This window comes from Macadamia integrifolia, chromosome 7 (assembly GCF_013358625.1).
Source record: "Macadamia integrifolia cultivar HAES 741 chromosome 7, SCU_Mint_v3, whole genome shotgun sequence".
Lineage (NCBI taxonomy): Eukaryota > Viridiplantae > Streptophyta > Magnoliopsida > Proteales > Proteaceae > Macadamia > Macadamia integrifolia.
The window spans coordinates 2,422,171-2,431,197 of record NC_056563.1 but is presented as its reverse complement, the minus strand read 5'-3'; the positions used below and the strand labels follow the sequence as shown (position 1 = coordinate 2,431,197).

The following is a 9,027-nucleotide window of genomic DNA, read 5'->3' as shown; positions in this document are numbered from 1 at the left end:
GAGAGAGAGAGAGAGAGAGAGAGAGAGAGAGAGAGAGAGAGAGAGTTCAACTCCTTGGAGCCACTCACATGGGGGTGTTTAGTATTTTTTACTATTTTCAGTAAAAGTTGCATGGTTCTCATTCAACCCCAGTATGACCCGACCAATACGCTTGTGGGGTCAGTATAAACCTGCAAAACTAATCGAGACGAAGGCCTGGATACCAGTTGTTGGAAAAAAAGAGTTCTTTTGCACCCATAATGAAGAGATTTCATGTCTTTATCACAGTTGGATTTGACTCTTCTCTAAACTTTCTCCAAGTAGATGTAACTACTTTGAGTCCATTCAATACAAGAAGGAAGTCCATGATTTTAACCCACAGTGGAGAGAATGATCAGGTTCATAATTATTCTCTTATTTCTCATCCTACTGCAATAAAGTGCTGAAATTTCTTCACGTGGGGGAAGAAGAGAGGAAGCACAAGATGTGCTACCTGCTGGGAAGGAACCTTTATCCTATTTTTAGCAAGATAAAACCTATCAAAACACAACTTAATCTCCTTAATGGCTCCTTCAATCAAACCATCCTTTTAAGACTTTTTTTTTTTTCCTTCTAGAATCATCCTTTAAGACCTGGATGGTGATCCTATTTTTAGCAAGAGAAAACCTATCAACACACAAGCCTTAATCTCCTTAATGTCTCCTTCAATCAAACCATCCCTTAGGACTCTTATGTTTTCTTTTTTTTTTTTGGGTAAGATCATCCTTTAAGACCTGGATGCTGTGATCACTGTTGGCAAAAACGCATTTAAAACACGTTTCTATTTTTTACCGTTTAAAACACGTTTTACCATATGATTACCAAAGATACTTCAAAATATAGCAAACTTCAAGCATTCTAGTACTAAACATGTTTAAAATACGTTCCGTTTTTATGGCATTTTTTAAGACTTGATTTTTAAACATAATGTCTACTTAATTGACCATATATCTCTCTCCCGAACTCTGATCGACTTGATTCTTTCACCAACTTGAAGCTAACACAATGGATTATATTTCTCATGATATTACCTTTAACTCAAATTCAATTCACGGACCCCGAAATTGAGTTATAAAGTATTGTATTTGCTGAAAAATATTTCTTAATTAAGTGATGACTCCTAACTCTAACTGAACATACATCACTTCGAGAGTGTGTTGACTATGTTGATCACAATGAACAACACCATAATCTAGTCACATTGCTTAATAAGACTTTTGGACATGTGTGGTGTATGAATTTTGAATTGGTGTTGGATGATATTCAATGATATGTATTAAAATTTATGGTAATTTACAACACCGCCCCCTGGAGAATGCCAATATTAGAGGAACACCTCATCTCTTTCACCAAATTGGACTCAGATCCCCTGCCGTCAGTCGCTGTAATGGAATATATTTTATTAGCTGATGTCAGCTATTATATTTTTTTTAAATACCAAAATGCCCTTATTAAATGTGAAATACCTAAACTACCCATCTAAATGTCCCCATCCCAAAATTGTACCGGACTTGAATGACTTGGACCTGAACATCTCGTCAATGTCCGGCAAGAATGGGACCCTTGAAGGTTTCCGTTAAGAGGCGTCATCGGCAACAGGGCCAAAACACTCGAAGATCTGCTCGCAGAGGAGTTTCTCACTAGCAAAGAGGATACGAACGTAGACCTTGGCAATGCGTATCTAGCGCCAAATCTTGGCCTCAAGGGTATCCCACTCCAGCCTCTGGATTTTGCCTATGCTAAGCATCTAGATGCCGAGGCGGCGGAAGCTGGCGTCGACGGTAGATTTGTGGATACTCCATAGACCTGAATGCACTCGTGCAAATACCCAACAGTGATCATCCTCTCAGCGATGCTACGAAGATCGTAGATGGCTTCTGGTGGGATCAAATCGACTCCCGCTATTACTCATACTTCCTTCTCCCTCTTGCAGCTCCTCTTCTCTGGCACTAATGCTGCTGCGTCGCCCACCTCCACCATCAACTAAGTGGTCATCACCAGCATCGAATTCGCCTGAGCCATCAACTCTGGGGTTTCTCGAATGGGTGGAAAAGGAATTAGATTCAAGGAGTGAGTCTAAAAAATTATTTTCTAACACAATGTCAAGTGGGTTAACAAAGAGAAAGATCCCAACGGTACACATTCAAATCGGCTTGAAATGGTCACGGTTAGTGCTTATTCTCTAACACTATCTCAAGGTGGGTTTGTATGGACGATGAGGATTGAATTCAAAACTCAGCAACACCAACGAAAAAATTCTCTATTTTCCACCGTTTGGATTTTCAGAACCCATAGCCATACTTGGGTTGTCTCTTTCCCCTCTCTCTCTCTATCCTTTTTCTAGTGATTGCTATGGAATCACCTGAGAAATTCTCCAAGGAATTCAAAGCCATGGAGAAGCTCATCCTCAGGTAGGATCTGTTGAAATTGTATATTGGTATTAACTTTAATGAGTGTACAATGGTGCTCTTATATAGAGATTACAGTTATTGAATTATAGACAAACTCTATGATCATATGTGGGAGACTCAAACTCTAATAGTAATAGGGTAGGACTCTGTTAACATATGTGAGTAATGGACAGAAAGTCTATTATCACATGTGAGAGTCCTATTCCAACTCTGCTGTCTCATGAGGTAGTCTTGGATTGCAAGTAGTCACTAGAGTTTGTGCTCACTGAAAATGCCAACAATGTAGGAGAGGTTATTGAGTGTGAGTATGACTCTAGAGGTTGAGTTCAAGTGGGACGCTAATTGTCCTGATACACCCCCTCAAGGTGGGGATTTGAATGGTCGAATCTGTAGCTTGTACCATAGAAAGGAGAACTATGTAGAGCTGAGAGCTTTGGTAAAGATATCGGCCATCTGGTCATGTGTTGAAATGAACTACCCTTGAAGTTCCTTGGAGGCGACTTTATCACGAACGAAGTGGAGTCAATTTCAACATGCTTAGTACGAGCATGAAAGATCGGATTGACCGAAAGGTAAGTGGCCACAATGTTGTCACACCAAAGAATGGGTGCAATGGGAACAAGGATCCCTAATTCCTCAAAGAGAGAGCAAAGCCAAGTGAGTTCGGCACAGGCATCAGCCACTGCTTTGTACTCAGACTCGGTGGAGGAGTGTGCAACTGTCTTCCGCTTGTTAGAGGCCCAGGAGATCAGATTAGGACCCTTATAGATGGCATAGCCTCCTGTGGATTTACGATCTGCACTGTCACCAGCCCAGTCAGCATCGGAGAATACTTGTAATTGAAGGGAACTAAATTTAGAGATGAACAACCCATGATCCTTGGTACCTTGGAGATAGCGTAGAATCCGTTTGACTAGTGTCCAATGGTCTTTGGAGGGGGCATGCATAAACTAGCAGGCACGGTTCATTAAATAAGCCACATCAAGCCTGGTGAGGGTGATGTATTGGAGAGCACCGACAATGGAACGATACCGAAAGAAGAACACCCCCTGTGGAAGATGTTGCAAAGGTGGTGGCCATGGAAGTAGTAACGGGTGTAGACATCGAATTTTTTCACCCCCCGGCAATGATGACAATATGAAGAATTACATGTTAGACATTTTAGACTTGGAGAATTTTTAAGCTTAAAGTAGAAAATGACCATTTTTTTTCCTATAAACTTTCAGAAGAAAATGTTTTCAAAAATTAGAATTTGATGTTATAGATTATTGTCATTTGTCCCCTCTAGTCGGACATTACACTTTGATGTGAGAACTATGCGAATCGACGCCCGATTCTCTCTTTCATTATCTGATCCGGGTCCCTACTTTATGCATATTTTTGTAAAGGTTCCTAGTTGAGACTACAATCGTGTCTCACATCATTGGATAGTGCTCGGACTGAGCTTTCTAACGATATATTACATGTCAAATTTTGACTAACGGTTTAAAAGATATGACCCTCGGAAGTTGACTCTAGCGTTCGGTATCAGATTCCATTCCGAGCAACCAAGGAGTGCCACATGGTGCCCAAACCCCTTTGTCCAAAAACAAGCCTTTTTGGACAATTCTCTCTAATTTTTGAGTCCCACATTGGAAATAAGAGAGAATTGTCTCAAGTCCCAAGGCTATAAGTATAGCCCTTCCTCTCTTCCAAAAGAGGATGAGAAAAAAATTGAGAATTTGAGAGAGAGGATGGCCCCATCAAGGTTTTGGCTAAGTTCTTCCCTCTAAAATCAAATATTCTCTAAGTCTAAAAGTTTAACATATTAATCCTTCCTTGAACCGAGAGATCTAGTCCGGTTCGGTTCGATTTGGGGCTTGAAGCACAAGGATTATCTCCCCTTGTTTCTTGATTAAAGCCGGGTTTAAGGTATTTTTCTTCTCCCAATTGTAATTTAGAACTAGTTTATTAAATTTAATAGATTAGGTTTAATTAGTTTCAATTCGGTTTAATGTGATTTATTAGATATAAATTGGTTTATTCAGATTCAATTAGGTGTATTTAGGTTTAATTGGTTCATTTAGATTAATTAGGTTTAATTAGCTTTAATTTGGTTTAGTATAGTTTATTAAAAGTGAATTAGTTGATTCCGGTTCAATTGGGTTTATATTGCTTTAATTGGGTTCAATATAGTTTGATTTGGGTCATTGGGTCCAATCCATTGTTTTTGCTAATTCGTTTTATTTTTCATTTTAATTTGTTTTGCTTTCTTTTATTGTTATATCTTTATTCAATTAATCGGTTTCATTTGTGGCTTAATATACTCACTTAATAAGTAGGTTTGATTTGATCTATTTTTGATTTATTTTTGTTCTTTAGACATAAACCCTTAGATTAGGATCTTAAGCCCTAATCTCTTCCCCCATCTTTTCTTCCTTTCTTTCTTCTTTTCCCTGTAGTAGAAAATTAGCTTTCTCCCTCCTCTTCTTCTCCTTTCCTTCTCTATGGCTGCCACCTCCCATTTCTTCTTCCAAACCTGCAACCCTTTCCTTCTTTTTCTTCTTCTTCTTCTTCTCTTCTTTTCTCTTTTACCATGGCTGAACCCTCTCCACCCCTTTCTCCTTCTTTTCTTTTTTCCTTAACCAAACCTGCAACTCACCTCTTCTCCTTCTCTCATTCTTCTTTTTCTCTTATGTTTCCTTGCTGCTGTAACTATCAATCAGTCCCACTGAACCTTCTTCTTCTTCTTTTTCTCTTCTTCTTCCCTACTGCTGCAACTAATAACCAATAGCCATTGAACCTCCTTTCTCATTCTTCTTCTTCTTCTTCTTCTTCTTCTCTTCTTTTCTCTTTTACCATGGCCGAACCCTCTCCACGCCCTTCTCCTTCCTTTCTTTTTCCTTAACCGAACCTGCAACTCACCTCTTCTCCTTCTCTCATTCTTCTTTTTCTCTTCTGTTTCCTTGCTGCTGCAACTGCTGACCAGTCCCACCGAACCTCCTTTCTCTTTTTCTTCTTCTTCTTCTTCTCTTCTTTTCTCTTTTACCATGGCCGAATCCTCTCCACCCCCTTCTCCTTCCTTTCTTTTTCCTTAACCGAACCTGAATCCATCTTCTCCTCCTTTTTCTTTCTACTGAAACCCCCCGAACCTTCCTCCTCTCTTATAACTTAGCAGCCACCATTCATCTACCTCCCATCTTCTTCTCCTTTCCTTGTTCTTCTTCTTCTCTTCTTTTTCCCTGCTGCTATAACTACCAATCAGTCCCACCGAACCTTCTTCTTCTTCTTCTTCTTTTTCTCTTCTTCTTCCCTGCTGCTGCAACTAATAACCAGCAACCATTGAACCTCCTTTCTCATTCTTCCCTGCTACTGCAACTACTAACCAGCAGCCACCGAACCTCCTTTCTTCTTCTTCTTCTTTTTTTATTTTCTTGTTTTTTGTTATTTCTTTAATTTGCTGATTAGATAGTCCATATTTGTAATACCCACAACCTGTTTTTTCATTTATGTTTTCTACGTGGAATCTTCCCCTCCTTTTGTTCTTTATTTTTCTTTTATTCATTTGGTTTGATTTCCTCTCCTTTTGTTTTGTTTTTTTTTTTTTTATTTTTATTTATTTTGGTTTGATTTCAGGTCTGTAATGTATCCAGTCCTAGAACTTAGGGTTGGGATTCCCCCAATTTTAAAATTTAAAATCAAATGATTTCATTTTATTTCCCTCTAAATAATGTATGGGACGTAGTCTAGGGTGTATGTTAGCAAGGGCGTGGCTGGCCCCCCCTCAAACCGGCTCGTAGCAATAGGACGTATTTGGGGAATGGGTTTGTGTTATAATTTCTTATTTTTTAGGGCTTTTCACCCTCTTTCTTTAAATGCAATAAAAAATATCAGATCTTGTTTAAAATAGTGCAATTAGTATACTTGTATTCCAATTCATCCAACTTTCCCTTCTTTTGGCTTGTTTAGCTTTCTTTAACCATTCCATCTAGCTTCTTTGATTAGTTTAATTACTTAAGCTCATATATCATTTTTCACTAGTGTTTTTCTTTATCGTAATTAGTTGTTTCAACTATTTAATGGGTTCAATTAATATAACATTTAGACTCTAACATAATATAGGTATAGCATAAAATAATCATTAGACATATTTAATTTTAGAAGATAATTAGCATTGCATTTATTTAGTTAAAAGATTATCTTCTCATTATCTTAACTAGGGTTTTGAAAAATGTTTAACTCGTCTTAGATTAGCTTAAGGTAAACATAATTAGTGCAATTAGGTTTCATAATTAATTTAATTAAACTTTAGATTTAGTTTAATCCTCCTATACTAGATTAGGTAGATTAGTAATAATGCATTCATTTAATGTAATTAATCCATTTCATTTTTTTTTATAAATTAATTAGGTCTCATTTAATTTATAAATCTTTTTACCGATTAGATTAAGTAGGATTGCAATAATTTATTTCGTAAATTACAAGGGATTGGGATTAATCATTTTAATTAATTCAATTTAGGATTTCATAAATTCATTAATCATCCATCTAGGTTAGGCTCAATTAATTGAGTTAGTTTAATATAATTTTTTTTAATTTGTTTTATTAGCGTAATCATTTCATTATTTGCATCATAATCTAACTAGCACAATTTAGATACTTGGTTTAGGGTTTTTACATGTCATACTCAGATACATAGTTTAGGGTTTTCAGTGACCTAGATTTAGGACTAGTTAGTAGGGTACAAACAAACTTTGGTCAAACAAAAGGAGACAGACCTTAGGGTCGGGCAGACTGGGTGCCTAACACCTTCCTAGTCTATCACTTGACACTTATCCAGAATCTTGGTGCAAACCAGCCTTATCCATCAGAGTCATTAGTCTCTCTCCCTTGATTGGGGGAGACATTTATGGGTCCTAGACCCTTTCTAGGTGGCGACTCCCTTTTACTCATAACGTGTATCCCCCCTTGGCATTTGATGACCAGGGGATACTATCTCATCTCATTAGGGTCGACCCCTAGCGTGTGTACAAGCACTACATGCCATATCGCAACCGGGCGGAGGTCCATAATGCCTACACCTACTTGTGTGCCTCTCTTTAGCTTTTTATTTTTTTATTTTATTTATTTACTTTTCAGCACTTTTTATTTCAGCACTTTAACTTTCAGTTATTTGCTTTTTAATTGCCTGGTTTGAGTATTCAAATTCCTAGATGATGAATGGTTAGGTCGTTTAATTTTTATTGCAATTTCAATTCCAATTTTCCTAGATGTGTTAGTTAGGACGTTTCTAGATGCATTTGTTTTAGGTCGGTAGTTAGAAGTAGATCACCATAATCAATCATTAAACTTTTGCATTACTAAAAGAAGCTAAAAATAAAGAGTTCGACCCGTTAGCTACACTAATTTGTACGCTTGCAGTTACTTTTAAAATTCAAACAAGTTTTTGGCGTCATTGCCGGGGTGACAGTTCTATGTTTTTTTTTTTTTTTTTAACTTTGTTTTCTTTTTCTTGCATTATTTATTGAATTTTTGAGAAGAACAATTTGCAATAATAGTTGTATCGATGGAGGTCGTCATGCCTCACAGTATGATGAAGACAGGTTTTGCCCTGTAGCAGTACCTCAGGAATTGAGCAACCCCGGATCCCTGCCATAAGCTGTCAAAAATCCAAAAAAAAAAAAATTAGAAAAAAGTTTTCAAAAAAAAAAAATCATTCTTTTTTATGTTTGTGGTTTGTCTTATTCTAGTTATGGATAGTGTTATGTTGCATGAGTGCTGGGTGGGTATGTAATAATGTGAATTGGTTAGAAAGAAGAAATCCAACAAGTAGGGATCTTATACGTGTACTCTCTTCAATACCTTTCATTATGGGAAACCTAGACCAACAGTAAAACCCTCCACCTAAATCTCTGAAAGATCGGTTCTACCCTGCTAAAGCAGCCCAACCTTCCTGCATAGTTCTACCACAAGCCCAGGACAATAATTTTGAGCTTAAATGTCAGTACATCACTATGTTGCCCCACTTCCATGGGCTGACCTCTAAGGATGCATACCTATGTCTAAGGGAATTTGAAGAGGTATGTGTTCTAAATAAGATCCAACAGCTTACTGATGATGTTGTTAAGCTTAGCTTCATCACTTTTGCATTGAAAGACTAAGCTAAGAAGTGGTTGTATGAGTTACCCATAAATTCCATAACAACATGGGAGAAATTCATAGTTGTCTTCCTCAAGAAGTTTTTTCCAACTCATAAAACCAATAAGCTTAGAAGTGATATCCTTTAGTTTAGGTAGAAGCCTAGTGAGTCCTTTTCCAAACTTATGGAGAGATTCAAAGATCTACTCCAAGAATGCCCTCACCATGGCATTTATGTCAAATAATTTATGAGGGTATTGATTACCCAACTAAACGAATGATAGAATCTATGTGCCCTGGGGGATTCACATCCTTTATAGATGAAGGAAAGGCTTGGGAATTCTTACTTGACTTAGTTGACAAAACTTGTGAGTGAGAATCAACCCAAGAGAGTGAAAGAACCATAGGAGGAAAATGATATTTTGTGGATAGGATAGTAGCCAAGGAAGCCCACCTGGATAGCCTAATCAAAAGGATTGAG

At 37.5% G+C, this 9,027-nt stretch overlaps 1 non-coding gene across 1 annotated transcript; it reads right to left on the bottom strand.

The window, feature by feature from the left end:
• Positions 1–8,671: 8,671 nt before the first annotated feature.
• Positions 8,672–8,778, bottom strand: LOC122085330. Its single transcript, XR_006142103.1, has one exon. It is a non-coding gene; the product is annotated as a small nucleolar RNA R71 (small nucleolar RNA).
• Between the last annotated feature and the right edge of the window lie 249 nt (positions 8,779–9,027).